This window comes from Lichenostomus cassidix, chromosome 1Aa (assembly GCF_008360975.1).
Source record: "Lichenostomus cassidix isolate B80296 chromosome 1Aa, HeHo_3.0, whole genome shotgun sequence".
NCBI lineage: Eukaryota > Metazoa > Chordata > Aves > Passeriformes > Meliphagidae > Lichenostomus > Lichenostomus cassidix.
In genome coordinates, this window is record NC_139480.1 from 10,661,976 (window position 1) to 10,677,608 (window position 15,633).

Sequence of the window (15,633 nt, forward strand, 5' to 3'; positions counted from 1 at the left end):
AAGTAAACACATATCACCAGCCATGGATCTCACCACGAGACTGACTTGATTGCTTCATCATTGTCCATTGTCATAGTGATGGTTGTTGAAGTGATGGTCACCATCTTGATCCATCAGATTGGAGAAAAGCCCTCAAGGCACAAAGTCTGCTGGATCCTCAGTAAATGAGGTTCAGGTGGGAATAGCCAGGTACTTCTGAGCAGGGGGAGCTTTCGGTCCTCTGGTGGGAGGTCTCAGATATGAGTCTGGGGATACTTTGGGGGTCTTTGCTGCTTTATGACACCTTTGAAAACATGACAGGTGCCTCCCACATCAACACAGTTTGCCAATAATGCCCTATCAGAAGGGATGAACACCCTCAGGACCTTCCAAGGGGAAGAGGGGGAGTTTTACAACTGAGTGCGTTGTGTAGGGGAGGGCCATTGGCATGATTGAAAGCACCATCCCACCTTTCAGGATCTGCCTCTTATTAGCCTTAAAGCCTGGCTTGTAAGCTCTGGTGGTGTTTGCTCACCCCCTCTGTTTTATGCAGACCAGAGTTCTGCCATTACCACCCAAAAACTCTCCTCCCCCTCAGGGGGAGCAAACCTGGTCTCAGCAAAGCTCCCTACCCCCTCCACAAATGGGCAATGGTTTTGAGTCATTAACCATTAGCACTTCAGTCTCCTACAGGTGTCCCTGCCGTGGCAGGAGGTTTGGATCTAGATGATTTTCCCCTTCCAACCCAAACAATTCCACGATTCTATGGAAATACAGGTTCACTGGCAGAGCCCAGCTTTGCCAGACATGTTTCTGTAGCAGCCACTGCTCTGCCCTGTGTCACAAACCAACCAGGTCCCTCCCCATCTGCCAGCCTCTCAGCCAGCAGAGCAGTTTGGGTGGGCAGTGAGTGATATTCACATTCATCCCCATGTCTCTGCACTGCTGCAAGTGCTCCCTGTAGCTATGAACACAGATCTTAGTGCACTCTGGAGCAGTCTCAAGCACTCTTTAATTATTCCTCTTGCCTGCAGCTCACGCCAGGGACACGGTGTGTAGGCACTGATAATAAATCAGTTAGCCAAATCTCTGGTGCAAACTAGCCGTGATGGCTACAGGGAAAAGCAGTATCAGAGAGAAAAGCAAACCTGAAATTAATAAAAGTTACCCAACCAATATAGGGTGTAAAGTGTCAGAGAAGCATCTCTTCATCGAAAATACTGACTTAAAATGGAAAGAATCTGGAGTGACTTTGCCATGGGCTTCAGTTCAACTAATTACCTTACCCTTAATTGCCTGCCAGAATGGCAGACTTCAGAGGACATACATCCTCAGTGACCTCAGTGATCTTCAGATGTCCAGAGAGAGAATAAAATCAGAGGCCATGGTGTAAGGAGCATCTGTGGCTGACTCTGGCATGGGGACTGAGTCTGCAGGAAGGATTGCTGTGAACAGGCCTGGTGAGGCCAGCAGCGAGAAGGTCCTGGGGGCTGGGGGAGCGAAAATGGCAAAAATGGTGGTAAGTGATGTGGAAAGAGGAGATACATGCTGGTCCACAGCATTTACCAAGTGTGCCAGACTGCTCCATTTTCCAAAATAGCCAGCCTTTCCTTTTCTGTGACTGGGCACACCATTAGGTATAAGGAAAATGAAGCTGTTTGCTGCTGATTATTCAGAGTTCCATTCAAAAATTATCTCAAGTTATTAATAGAACAAGCATCACTCCCTGATTATTCTAACTCTTACCTGCCTATGCTATCACACTTGCACCATTGTGTGTTGCCTTCTGCATCTGGTATCATGTTCTTTGAGGAAATGACTCATCTTTTAACAGCAGAACAATATTTGCTTAAAAAATCATGAGCAAGTGTAAGTGAAAGTGTGTAAAAAGTAGTATCTTCAAAAGGAAACATTTTGAGCAAATGTACTTTCAAAAGTGTCCAGAAATCCACTCTTCATTGCCATAACTCAGATGTGGCTTCTATACAGCATCTCTACAATGATAAAAGAACCTTTCTACTGTTTGTAAGTGATTTATTGTCTCCACACTAATGCTATATTTTATAATGGATGAAATTAAGATTAAAAGAAGGTTATGTAAAATTGCCAGCAGTGCTTGGCATAAGTACCAGTTTGTCCCACCTCTGTACATCAATCCCAGTACTTTAAAATGCAATTAATACCTGTCTCATTATTAACTGCTAATATTAATATCAAAGGAAACAGATGGAGAGTTAAGATGATAAGATATTCTGCAATGGTTCATTAACATTTGTTTTTCTTGTCAATGGACCAAAACATAAAGGATTTTCTCAAAGATGATTTTACCAGAATGGAGAAAAAGCATCTCTGTATTTGACCTTATTAGTATGACCTTCATAATTACAGGTAATTAAGGATGTAATTGAGATTTATCTTTCAGAAAGCAACATTAGTACTTGCTGGGAGTTCTGTTCTTTAGCAACCTGTTCTCCAAATTTATTGTGAGATTGAAAGTCACATTGAGTGCTGATATTTAGTCTTTTAAAAGTATTATGGTAGAAATCAAGTAGCATAATCAAGTCTTGTCCAAAATACTGAAACATGCAGAGGTCATTCCATTGATGTTTTTCCAGTTTTGCTCTGCTCTGGGTTTCTTAATTTCCTGTACAATCCCTCTAAAGCTTCCTGCTGCATCTCAGTGTTGGAAAGTTGAGTGGAAGAAGGAAATATGCTATGGTTAATGGCATACTCTCTCTCTTCAGACTGTCCTGTAATGACAAACACACCCAGAGTCTGACCCTAAATGAGCCTGGGAGCTATCAAACAAATATGCTTTCAAAAAACTCCAAATAATAAAAGGTGTGCTGTGTGTTTCAGTTTTCTTTTCCTCTGATAGTGAATTTTCTTTCATGTTGATTTAAGGATCCTGATGTTATAATTTCCTAAAATTACATATTTGAATTTATCTTCTTTTACACACTCTATATTTTTCCCTACATGTTTGCAGGAGATTTGTGCAAAGAATTAATGAAAAATGTAACAAAAAGGAGATCCACAGCCTAGATTAGGGAAGATCATTTTCATTCTGGATAATTTCTAACAGACCTGCAGTAATTTTAAGCATTGTAGATAAGTTTATAGAAGTTTGAATTTGTGAGTGATGCATATCAGTCTGTCAGTGATTAATGACAGAGAAGAAAGCAGCAACCCTGGCCTCCTATGTGACAAAATTCAATTGGGTCCTTTTGGTGGCAGCTGAAAGTCTTTAATAATTTTCAGAATGGAAAAGATACAGAAATAAAAGCTAATACCACCAAAAAAACCCTTCCCCCCCCCAAGATTTAGATATCATAGACGGAAGATAATGAATGTAACAGGGATTGATTTGTCTTAACACAAGCAGTTAGGGATTGGATTCAGTTTATGTTCACATGAAATTGTCTACATAAAGGGGTACAATTCAGCTGTCTAAACATTAGGATCTTCTGCTGTTTGAGGTGCCTGAAATTATTCCACATGGTTTCTTGCTGCCCCTCCAGAAGGACATAGGTTTCCCATAAATCCCATATCTTCCTGTAGAACATCTCAGAAAATGTCATGTTCCCATTTTAGATGTCTGATCAAGAGATGTCTATTTTAGGGTGAACTGAACTGAAATGAACTGAATTGCCTTGTGGCTCCACTGGGTGCCCTGAATTCACTTCTGAGGACTAGCATTGTACCTGACATAGCTTGTTCACAGGTAAACACCTATGTTACAGAAACCTTAATTTAGATTTCTTGTCTGGACTCAAGTCTGACAACACAAAAGGGTCACTTCAGTTACATTTGTCAGGTGAATTGCCCTCTAGAAGGGCATATCCTGGAACCCATGAAGACATGTTCAGACTGAGTTTTAGACGTCTAAGGTGAGGTAATGTGAATCTATGTGCTTTTATTATTTGGAAAGTTAAGGCGCTACAAGATGATAACACTGAACAAAAGTTGGAAAAATATTCTAGGAGAACTAAACTGTTTTTCCTTCTGTTGAAGAGTTGTGGAAGATGGCAACATGGATAGAGATTATCTCTGAGGGAGAAACCCACAGCTGTAGTGGTTTTATCTCTGGTCAGCAATAAAGACCTTGTTAACTGAGGGCAGAATCAGATTTATGGTCTATTTACATCTGCAGAGCTATGTTCATTTATGGTGCAGCAATAAACATATTGTACTCATCTCCCAAGATTTACCACCATCTACTGGTTGTTTACAGTTGGTTTTCCCAAGGTTATTCTCAGTGATTTTAAACCATTTCTTCTTGTGAGCATGTGTCAGACAAAGTGATTTACAGCAGCCTTTACACAGACAATAGTGCATTGCCATAGATCCTTTGCCAAGGCTTCTTGACCTTGTTTTATTTAGAGTGTCCAGGGTTGAAGGATTACTTACATGTACATTTTGGTTATTGGAGATAAGGACCCTGACGATTTTGTTCACACACTGCTAACTTTATTGAATTGTTCTCTGCATCATGCTGTTCAGCCTAAGCTACAAGAAGGATGTGGATTTTTGATGGAGAAGAGTAGTTATTCTGTATTTGCTGGACTCTAACTTGCATGCTTCCAGATTTCTACAGAAAACTCACAAAAATATTTGTCACCCTGTTCTAGCTTTTGGGCGTGTTCCCAGCTAAAAGAGACAGAGCTTCACTGGGCTTAAGTCAGCTTGCTTCTACTGCAGAAACCTCAGGTGTGAGAGTTCATGCTCAGAGATGATCTGATTTAGGTTTTGTAATCTTTGGCACCATAATTCTGCCTTTCTCTTGGCCCCACCACCACGTGGCACTCCCTGAAGAATAAAAGAGAGCTTTTGCAGCCATAAAACACAATAAAAACAAATCTGAAGCAAGGCAGATGGAATGCCTCTGCAAGAACCTTCCTGAGCAATACATTCAGGGTTCATTAAAAAGCATCTGTCATTGCCCCTGACTCTGAGACACAGCCTGGGCTAACCTTTAAGAAGCATCTGTGCTTTCATTTCCTCTTCCCACTTTGACTGAGCATGTACTTTTCACATCTCTATTGCTTTTAATTCAGCAACTAAGCTGAAGAGGATGAGGTTTATGTCTTGCTGCATAGTGCAGGCACAAAAGCACACAAAGCAATGTGCAATGAAGCACAGTCTCACTCAAAGCCTGCACAAAACTGCTCAGTCCAGAAACAAATGGGGTCAGAGCTCCTTTCCTTTGAAGCAAAGGAAAAGAATTTATGTCATGACTCGAAATGATGCAACTTATTTCTCCCATTCTTCCCTGAAATTAGCCCTGCGCATTGCAGTGGCTGGTGTTAAGCTGTGTAAAAACCCATTACATTGCCTGCCATCCATCACACGCTGCCTGCTCCTAAATGACCCCCAAAGGGAGGCAGAGCCAAATCATAGGTACTCAAAATCTTGCCTATATTGATTTGGTGAAAAGGTATTAGATGTCAGTATTACTTATCACTTCACTGGTATTTATAGACAACTAAATCAACAAACTCCATCTGGACAAATTATATTCACGGTAATACCACACATTTTTTATTATTGAGCTATTTATACATTTATTTATTGAACTAAATATCCACCCTTTTACCTATAGCCAGTCCCTGTTATTTCCCATTTAAAAGTACAAGTAAATGCAAGAAGGAAATAATACTCATCTGTAAAAGTGCATAGATTTATATCATTTTTTGGACAGGAGCCATAGCCTACCTTAGCAGAATAATAATCTATCCCAGTAATGTTGCCTGGAAGTAAGTGAGAGAAGAAAGACTGAACAAGGATGCTGACCTGTACTAATAAGACTTTAGCTGCTCGCCTGTGAGCACAGAAGCACATGTAAGTATATAGTATAATCATCTTAGCACTATCTGTCATGCTATGCTTTGGAAAGGCAGGGTGTAAAGAATGTGTTCAGCTGGTTTGAAAAAAAATTGAAAAAGTAGATTCTTTATAGTCAGCAGAATTCTTTACAAAACTTCCCAAGGAGAAAGCAGATGCTGAGTAGCACAAAATTAATCTTGTAACATACTAGCTATAAAGTACAGTAACACAAATCAATACTGCAGCCCTAAACTATCAGCTGCTGAGCATAGGAATAGTCAGCTGAATTGTGTAAGACATGCGCTCAGCTCTCTGGTTTTTCACCATGGGGTTTTTTTTAGGTCCTGAGTTAGAGCCTGTTGGAAACAGTGACAGAAACATGGCTTTGGATCAAGCCCTGAGCTGTAGATTTATACTGACCAGTACTGGAGGAATACTGCAGTCGAGTCAGTGCTGCAGTGAAGTGTTGCTGGTTATGCTATCCCATGCCAGAATCAAATTGCTCTGTTAGAGGAAAGCCAATTGCTTTTGAACTATATAATTTTAACACAGCAAAATCTGACCCTCTAAGTGTAAAATTGCACATGGCAATTATTGGCTTCTGCAGGAAATGAACTCACTGTGTATTTAACGCTTCTGTCCAACAGCAATTAGGTTACTTTTATAGCTGAGTGTGTAGCTCTTAATGCAGCAAAACCACTGCCTGTAGCAGCCATAGTACCAGCTGAGCTGCAGAAACACAGGCTCTTTCTGGAGACACAGGCATTAGCTCTTTTGCAATTGACTGCAAAGCCAGCAGTGCTCTGTGGCAGCTCAGCTTGCCAAAGTTCTGGGAACAGGAATTTGCTACGTGAGTTTTCTGACCCCAAACCCTGCTTCTCATTTTGGCTCACAGCCACCCTTCCTCAGTCCCCACGTTTGGCAGGTGAAGGCATGAAACAGGCATTCAGCACCATAAATGAAACAGTTCCAGGAGACACATCTCCTCCTTGAACTGCTTGTCTTTGAAGTCTGATATTTGCAATAAGAAAATATGGTGAATAAACACAACTGCAAAATCTACTCATGGGCTAGTAGGATTCATTCAGCAAAGTCCCTTTGGCCCTCCTGCCACAAAGCCTGACACCCCCAAAACATCTCCCATCCCACCTTTTGAATGTCTCCACCATTTTCTACATGGTGTGAGGTTCTGATGTATCCTTCAGCTCCCGACTTTTTGTGGGATGACCCAGGAAAGAGTTGTATAAAGTCGAAGTAGAGCTAAATGAAGTTTAGTTTCTTGGCTGCTGAAACCTTGGAACAGGCTGCCCAGAGGAGCTGTGTATATCCCATCCCTGGAACTATTCAAGTCCAGGTTGGATAGGGCTTTGAGAAAACTGCAGGGGGTTGGAACATTTTAAGGTCCTTTCCAATCTAAACCATTCTATGACACTATGAAAATGGTTGCTTCCAATGAGCCTGGTCACAGATTTTGGCTATTCATAACATAGTAGGTCAAGTTAAACAAGCTTTTGAAATATTCCTCTTTTACTATTTTCTAGTGAACAATTGTTGGATGTAAAGGTTTTTCAAAGTACTTGTTTCCATTGGTGTCCACAATTCCCTTCTGCCATTTCCTGTGTCATACCTTTCTTCTATGAACCAGCAAAGCTCAACTTTAAATGACAAAATATATAAAGCTTATATAATAATTCTCCTTAATCAGCATCTGTTGATGAGTTTTATATTTTATGACACTTTCCCATTTTATATTTACTTACCATATCTATAAAAACAGTAATAAATCTCATAAATGTTCAGCACAGAGAGGAGAGTTACTGTGAATTCCAAGATGCAATTCCTGATTATATAGCATACAGAATGAAGAAGAATGCATAAGTAGCTCACTGCAAAATGGGAGCCATACTTGGGCACATTTTTTTTCTTTGCATCAGTGCTATGCAAAGGCAATTAAGTTTATTGGTGCTTTATCAAGCACTTGGGCAGGAAGATGCACAGGCATTGGAGAAGACATACTTCATTTCTCTGCCAGAACCTGACTTTCAAGATGCTTCAGACACAGAGAGAACTTAAAAATTATTCTCTTTATTTTTCCCTCTGCCCCATTATAGTACTAGTTCTCTGAAAAGATCAGATTTTATGGTATAGTTACTCATTCTGGGAAGAAAAGTTTAGCTTGATATCATTTTTCATGTCACTTCATAGAATTCTGAGGTCATAAAACAATAAATCTGGTATCCTAAAAAAGATTGCATCTATTTTTAAGAGAAAGCAAAGTTTTGAAAGAAATCAGAGGGGAAAAAAATATATTTAAACTCTGAACTTCAGTATTTACTTAACTTTGGTTTAAAACACCCTTTGAATTTTGGAGTCCCTGCCAATTCAGCCAAGTGTACCTGTGCATGACAATGTTTCAGTGAGTAGGAAACCAGGCAGAGGATGCCAGGATATACCTTTTTTTTTGGTGGTCTCTCTAATGGCTACTGTCCCTGCCATCTGTCCCTCCCTGTGACCATTCCACTCCTCCCCTCTGCTTCCAGAGGAGCATTAGCAGCAGTGACCAAAATCACAAGCAGGGCTCAGATTCACTTGTCTCTTCTGTGTTTCTGCCTACAGCTCTGAGCTTGAATGGAAGCTGGGAAGATAACACAGAATAATAATTGTCTTCTAATATGTAATTCTAACTGTGTTTTGCAATAGCAGCTCCTTGTGGACACACTGTTAGAGGCACACAGGTGCATAACTACAGTTTTCTTTAGCCTTCAGAATGTAATATTTTATTGACTTTTTATTGGTTTTTCTTAATTTATTCCACCCGTTTCTTTATGACTTGCATGGATTTAATGTAAATTTAACGTGCCTGAAGACCACTAAGGAACAAAATCACCAGAAAAGAGCTACCACTTCTTGATTGGTATCTGCCAGATTCATTTGGTTACTGACTTTTTAATTGGAATATATTTTTGCTATTATTCATGACCATTCATGCAGAATTTCATCTCTGTATTTCTTATTTAACTGAATAGAGAAAGTAAGAAGATTTACATTTTAAAAGTTTAAATGCTGAGCTGTTAATTGACATACCACAGCCAGGCTCACAAAATTAATTTATGTATCAATCAACCACCTAGTCATTGTTACTCAAATTACCATTGGGAGTTTTGCTTTTATTCAGAAATCCTTAAATATGTAAGTGCAAACACATTTCTAATTTTTTTGTCACAGACACAGACAAGCATTACACCATGGGGAGCACTGCTCTTATTATTTTAGGAATTGACATAGCCTGTGCAAACACAGAAAAATATCTAGCTGGCAAATTCAAGTAGTCTTGTATTAAAGAAATATATGAGCCAATAATAGATAGCAGCCAAGGACATTAAAGTATATAAGGTCTATTACCAAAAGACGTCAGTTAATTACTGTGTAGAAATTCAGTGAATGTATTGTATTGTCCTGAACTTGGTTTTTATCAATATAACCATTCTTGATTTGCACTGGATGCTGGAAATGGCAGGTCAATAAAGCAGAAACCTGTTGGATGCTTTTGCAAATATTACAGAAACAAATACTGTGATTAACATTCCTTCACAGTAGTCTGTCATCAAACTTTCTCGTAGGCATGAGCTGAGTGTGCTCCCACCATCCAAAACAACTTATGCTTGTCCAACCTTGTCCACATTTCATCATTTTTGCATTAGCACTGAACTGCTGCAGCCACTCAACAGGACCCTGAGGTGCCAGATGTAGCAAAAGCAGGGAACACGAGCTGTTCTTGAGGGCTTGTGGTTTACTCCTCCATCTTCTGCCAATGAGTGCCCTGCTCTGGCAGCAAAAGAGGTTCAACCTCCCTCCTTCCCAGATAGCTTTGGACAGCAAGGGCTTGACTTTTCCCATTTGTCACATCTGCTAATTTGGTTTTTCAGTACTGGCAGCAGCTTGCCCTTGATGACACACAGGCCTTGATAAAGCAGAGCTGTGGGATCTCCCTTGCCCCTGGTATATTCTGTGAGTTTGAAATAGGGAGGATGGAGAGCTGGAGGCCAAGCAGGACTTCAGGACCCTTCCAAGGAGGTTCAAATCTCAGTGTCTGGAATGATGCCCATCTCCTGGGCAGGGCTGTGTGGTTTACAGCTCTTCATCTCCAGCCCTAAGTCCAAGCCAGCTTGCTTTCAACAGTTGGCTGCCTCAGTCTTAGGGGTTTGTTGGCATGGGGTTTTGGTTTTGTTTTCTGGTTTGGTTGGTTGTTTTAACTGCAGTCTCTGAACTCAGGGTATCTATGAATGATTACTGAGGAGTTTACAAAGAGTAGTTACAAAAACCAGAACTACCATCTATATAAACTGTTTTGGGTCCCCAGCTCCACTGGAAAAGCTGCAATGTCCTGCTGGCCAGAGGAGCAAACCCTTGCCTAAAGGGCTGGTGGCATCCCTGCCTCCAAATTTGGCTCCCACTCTGCTCTCTTGTGGCTCTCCCTGTGCACAAGGACTGATGAAACACCTTGAACCTGCCCTGTGCCTTATCCAGATGTGTCTTTAACAATCATGCCTGTACTTTTTAGATGACATATAATTAACAAACCAGATCACCAGCTTTTTGTTACTTTACTGGCAGAACAGATTTAGATCCCAGTAACTGAAAATTACCTGTACATTACAGCCTATCCAGAGATGCAGGTGGTTATGGGATATCCAAGATCAATATCAATTCACAGAGGGATGCTACCCAGGACCTGATGTGAGAAGTTTCATTTCTGGCTTTAATGAAAACTGCATTCTACATTTGGTCAACAAGATTTCTTGCAGCAATAAACTGCACTTTTTACAGCGTGTCTCTGCTGTGGGAGCAATAATGTACAAAGCTCCATACCTTGCTCCTTCACAGGAGCAGTCCCAGGTTATTAAAGAAACTCTCTCTACCTACTAGCTGTACAAATAATTGTTCAAAGGTTATTAAATAACTGTTAAATATAATTAATGTAAATATTGATACAAATATTCAATAAACAAAATGCTAATATTATTAAATATTAAGCAGTTTCAAGAGTGTCCTGGGAATTTAATTAGTCTTCATAAAAAATTGATTCTTTTCCTCTGTAACACAGGCCATGAACACAAGTTCAGCTGTTTTGTATTAGAGAGCTCAGCTGGTTTCAATGAACTTTAAAAATCAAGCCTGCTGTATCACACTTACATCTTATTGCTGCTGCTCATGTATGAACACAGGTATAAAATTTGTTATGGATTGCATTTTATTGGGGAACTCTGAAGTCCTGCAACAGGCTAGCAGGGAACTTGACGCATTATGTTGAATGTCTCCTCTACCTTGTCCTTGCTGTTGGTCTTTAGTAGTGTCTTTAGGCTTGACACACAGAAATGGTTTCAGATCATACCTACAGAGGCAAAAAGTCAAAAAAAATACGTTGGCAGTAACGTGTAAAATTAATTGGCTTATAAAATCACAGAGATGTTGAGTATTTGATGCACAAAACAGTAATTAGGAGTAATGGGATCTAAAGAGGAAAGATGATGTGTTGCACAGTTATCAGGATGTGTGTCAAAGCCTAATTCATTAGGTTGTGAAAAACAGTAATGATGGATTTGGTGGAACATTAACATGTTTCAAATTAAAGATATATTAGGCAAAGCACAAAAAAGTGGTCTCAGTAAAAATCAGGCTGAAAAATCAGACTACTCTGACCATTTGTTTTGTTGTTATTTTAACTGCAGCTATAAAAATTATAATTCAGGAAAGCAACGAAGTCACACAGGAACAAATGGGAGTGATGCCACCAGCAGGTTCTACAGCTAGAAAAGACTTTATGACTGGTGACAGTTCTTGTATTCTTACAGTTAGATTTAATCAAAGTGCTTATATGGCTGGGCTTAAAATACTGATTCTCTGACCCAGGTTATCAGGCTCTCTTCACTTCCTATATGAATTGTCCATGCTGGACTCAGGCACAGCCCTGTCAATGGCAGCTGAGGATGGTGCTCCACGAAATGTCTGGAAGGAGGATACAGTCACAGCTCTGAGAGGCAGGATGAGCTCAGGCACCTGCTCTTTGTTAAAACCCAGATGAATTTGGCCAGCTCAAGCTGTCTCAGATCCATGAAAGGTAAGTAGAAGGAAAAAAACCCCACTGTGATCTTCTTCTCTCACAAAAAGTCAGTGTAAGCTTTTTGCCAGCAACGAATCAAAGAGCAGACGGTATATTTTGTCCACCAAATAATGCATTCAGCAGAAATATTATTTTGACTACTTCGGTAGACAAGGCCTGTTTAAACTAGAGAAAATGAAAGATGTTAAAATTAATTTTCATGTAAGAATTTTTTTAATACATTTATGAAATTATTAACTTTTTTAAACATAATTTTTCAATTTTAAATTAACAACAATTACCAAAATAAAAGGGGGTTTTATGTTAAAGGCTATACAACCCATAAATGAAGAACTTCATCCTTTATTCTGAAGTCAAGCAACATATTCTAGTTTATCCCACAATGAATCCTCTATTATTTATGCAGCTTTAATTCTGAATCATTGCCTCCAGCTAGGATGTGCAGAGTTTTGCTAACAGAACTTCTCCTGGCGTGCAGGCAAGAGCTGATTTTCTGTCTAGTAGATCAATCCCATAAGTAGCTTTACCCTTTATCACCTTGGAAAGGAATCAGTGCCAAGCATAGGCCAAGCATTTATTTTCCATAAGTAATAAACTCATGATTATGGTGATCATACAAAACAGGCTTTGTCTTTTCAGAGTTATCAAGGGGAAAGGCAGCACTGATTTATATTTTGTATAACAATGCTGCTGATTTTTTTTTAAACAGAGAAGTTCAGAGGATCTGAACACACCTGGGAATAGATTCATCACTAGATTTGTAGTATTTTAACATTTCCAGGTCTATTTTAAGTTATGAACATATGCAGAATCTGGAAGATGGTTTCAGTGGGAAAGTAGGCACTGCAGATTAATGAGAGGTTTGCAATTTTCTAGTCACTCCTTCAGCATTCAGTTGAGCTTAAATTGGCCTCCTCAGGCTCCTGAGTGAAAATGCTATACGAAAATGAGTTGCAGGGAACATTTACAACAAATCCGTGGTACTTGACATTTTGTCTTAAACAATTTTTTTTAGCTCAAATTGAGTATTGTTTGCTTTAGGAAGCTTAACATACAAAGCCAGGTACTCTCTCACAAGCATTCAGAATATCTAAAGGTTTCCCAAGACGCTATCACTGATTTGTAGGTGGTTGTATATTTATAGTACATAATAAAATCATTGAATAATACAAGCTGAGCGTAACATTAGAGAAATTTTCATGGTGAAATTGCACTTTGATTGAATTTCCATGTTAAATTGTTTCAGTATTTGTGTAAAGCACCAAGCAAGTCATCCATGCTTTGGCATCTGACAATAAAAATCTATGACTTAGAGTAAATAATAAAAAGTAATCTGTCAAGTCACTGCAAATTAAACACAGAGCAGAAGCCTTAGGATCATGTATATAGGAATAAAATTCATCAGTGAGCAATTCACATATAAAGACTTGAATAAAATCAGCATTTTGAATGGACAAAATGATACACAGTGGCCAGTGCAGCACTATTGCAGGATTTTCCTTTTGTTTCTGCAATGAAGCATTAAAAGAACATTCTAAATCAGAGCAGCCATAAGGCTGAATAACCCGTGTGTTTGACCTCCTCTGTTCTCAATCCTTGATGATAATGCAGGGAGTTAAAACAACAATGTAGTTAGAATGCCTCAGCCTGCACACATTGCCTCTCTGTCAACATCTCAGAGAAATGCCAGCACATCCCTACTTTATCAGAGAGTGTGCAGGCACGTGTGTGTTAGCAAATAATCTAGTGACAACAGATGTACTGTAATTATGGCTGAGCTGATTAAACTTCCAGCAAGAAATTACTATTTTTTCTGTAATGGTTATTCCATCACAATTCAAAACTCAGTACTGGATTCAGCAGGAATCCTGCAATAGAATAACAGCAGGGTTGTACCCTTAAGCAGACAACACTGACTGCAGTGCAGAGGGTGCCATGGTGTGAAGGCAGCCTGTGCTCCTGACAACACAGTCAGGCACTCCTCACTGCTCTGCAGAAGAGGCTGCATGCTTTGGTGGCTAATGGTAGCCCTACACTTGCCAGAGTGTTCCTGCTGCAGAATCCCAAGATTTGGTTTGACAGCTCCAGCTAGTGACCTCTGTTCTCTCTTTGCTTCTATGAAACTTTCCCCTGAAAGAGAAATTTTCTCAGCATCAGTTGCCACCCAAGCAGGTTCACCAAGAGGATCTCAAGGGAGCAGGCTGTGCCTTTCTCAGGCTGTGCCACAACATGTCACATTTCAAAGGACAAAGCAGAAGAGAGTAAAACCATAAAACTCAAGTTAAGCAAGGTCTGGCCTCCTCCTGAACCTCTTTAGCACTTTCTCCAGTGGTACAGCAAATGAGGCAGAAATCATCCTCAAGGTTTTATTTAAAAATGAACACAGAAGATGCTTCATATTTATAGAGGGTCTTTCTCTACTGTGGATCTCAAAGCACAGGAGAAGCCTCACTGCCCAGTGAAGGAATATTTCTTCAGAATAAACTCACAATGAAGTGTTTTCAATTTGCCAGCCTTTTCCCATGATATAACCAGTGGACAAAATTTACAGTCTTCTTTATAGTCCATACACTTTTAAAACATAGCCATAGCTTGTATCTACACTGTTGTTGCTGTATGCTGCTATGAATTTTCTCTAAAACCAGAGGAAAAACTTCCTTTGCTGGTCATCTTAAAATAGATTACATAAATAGGATCACTGAGCTGCAGGAATAGAAGAAAAAGGAATTGCAATATTTCTGCGCTGCTGAATTCATGGCAGAGTTCAGTCCTAGGCTGATGCCTGCACAGATTTTTAGATTCTTCCTTTGGAATTTGTTGTGAGTGCTAGAGGGAGTTAGGAGTGATGTGCAGAATTGTCTTGTGCTTACAAATATTGCTTTTCAAAAAAAACAGAGCTTATGAACAGTATTTCTGAAATATATTACATACTTTGAAGTTTTATGGATCCCCAATGTGCTTTATTTTAAGATTAGTAGGACTCTTTCAGGCAGGAACAATAAGAATTGTGAAGCAAGTGCACTTTCTTTTGAGAAAACAGAACTCCTTTGTTTTCTGTTGCTGAAAGTGACTAACTAGCAGGAGAAACATTTTAGAAGCTTAGATGTTATTTTAATCAAGATTTATGAAATTACTTTTATTTCAGAAGGCTTGCATTAGGTAGAAAAGGAGAGATGGGAGAAATAATCACTATTTTCCATTTAAATATCCATTTTGTCCTCCAAAGGGATTCTAGAGCACTTTACAAGCCATAAGACTTGGTGTGCCACAGGGACCACCTGTAATTCTGCCTCCTCTGAGGTGGAGCTAAGCTGTATTTTCCTACATTTAGGAGGAGCATATAACAACTTATCAAGGGAACTGAGTGCAGAGACTTAAAAAATACAGCTGCCTGTCTCAAAGCACTGTCAAGGCCACAGAAGTAACTCGCCAACTTAGTAAGAAGTAACTAAGCCACCACAGCTTAGTTACTTGAGATAAGCACAGGAGGGAGGAATTTGCAACAGAAAAGTGCTAATTCCAGCCCTGATGGTGAGATCCTGGTTAATCAAAGAATCCCAGAATATTCTGAGTTGGAAGGACCCACAAATATCAAGTCCAACTCTGAAGGGAATGGTTCACGTGGGGATCAAATGCACAACCTTGGCACTGTTAGCACCATGCTGTTACTGACTGAGCTAAGAAATTCCCACTGTGACAAACTGTGG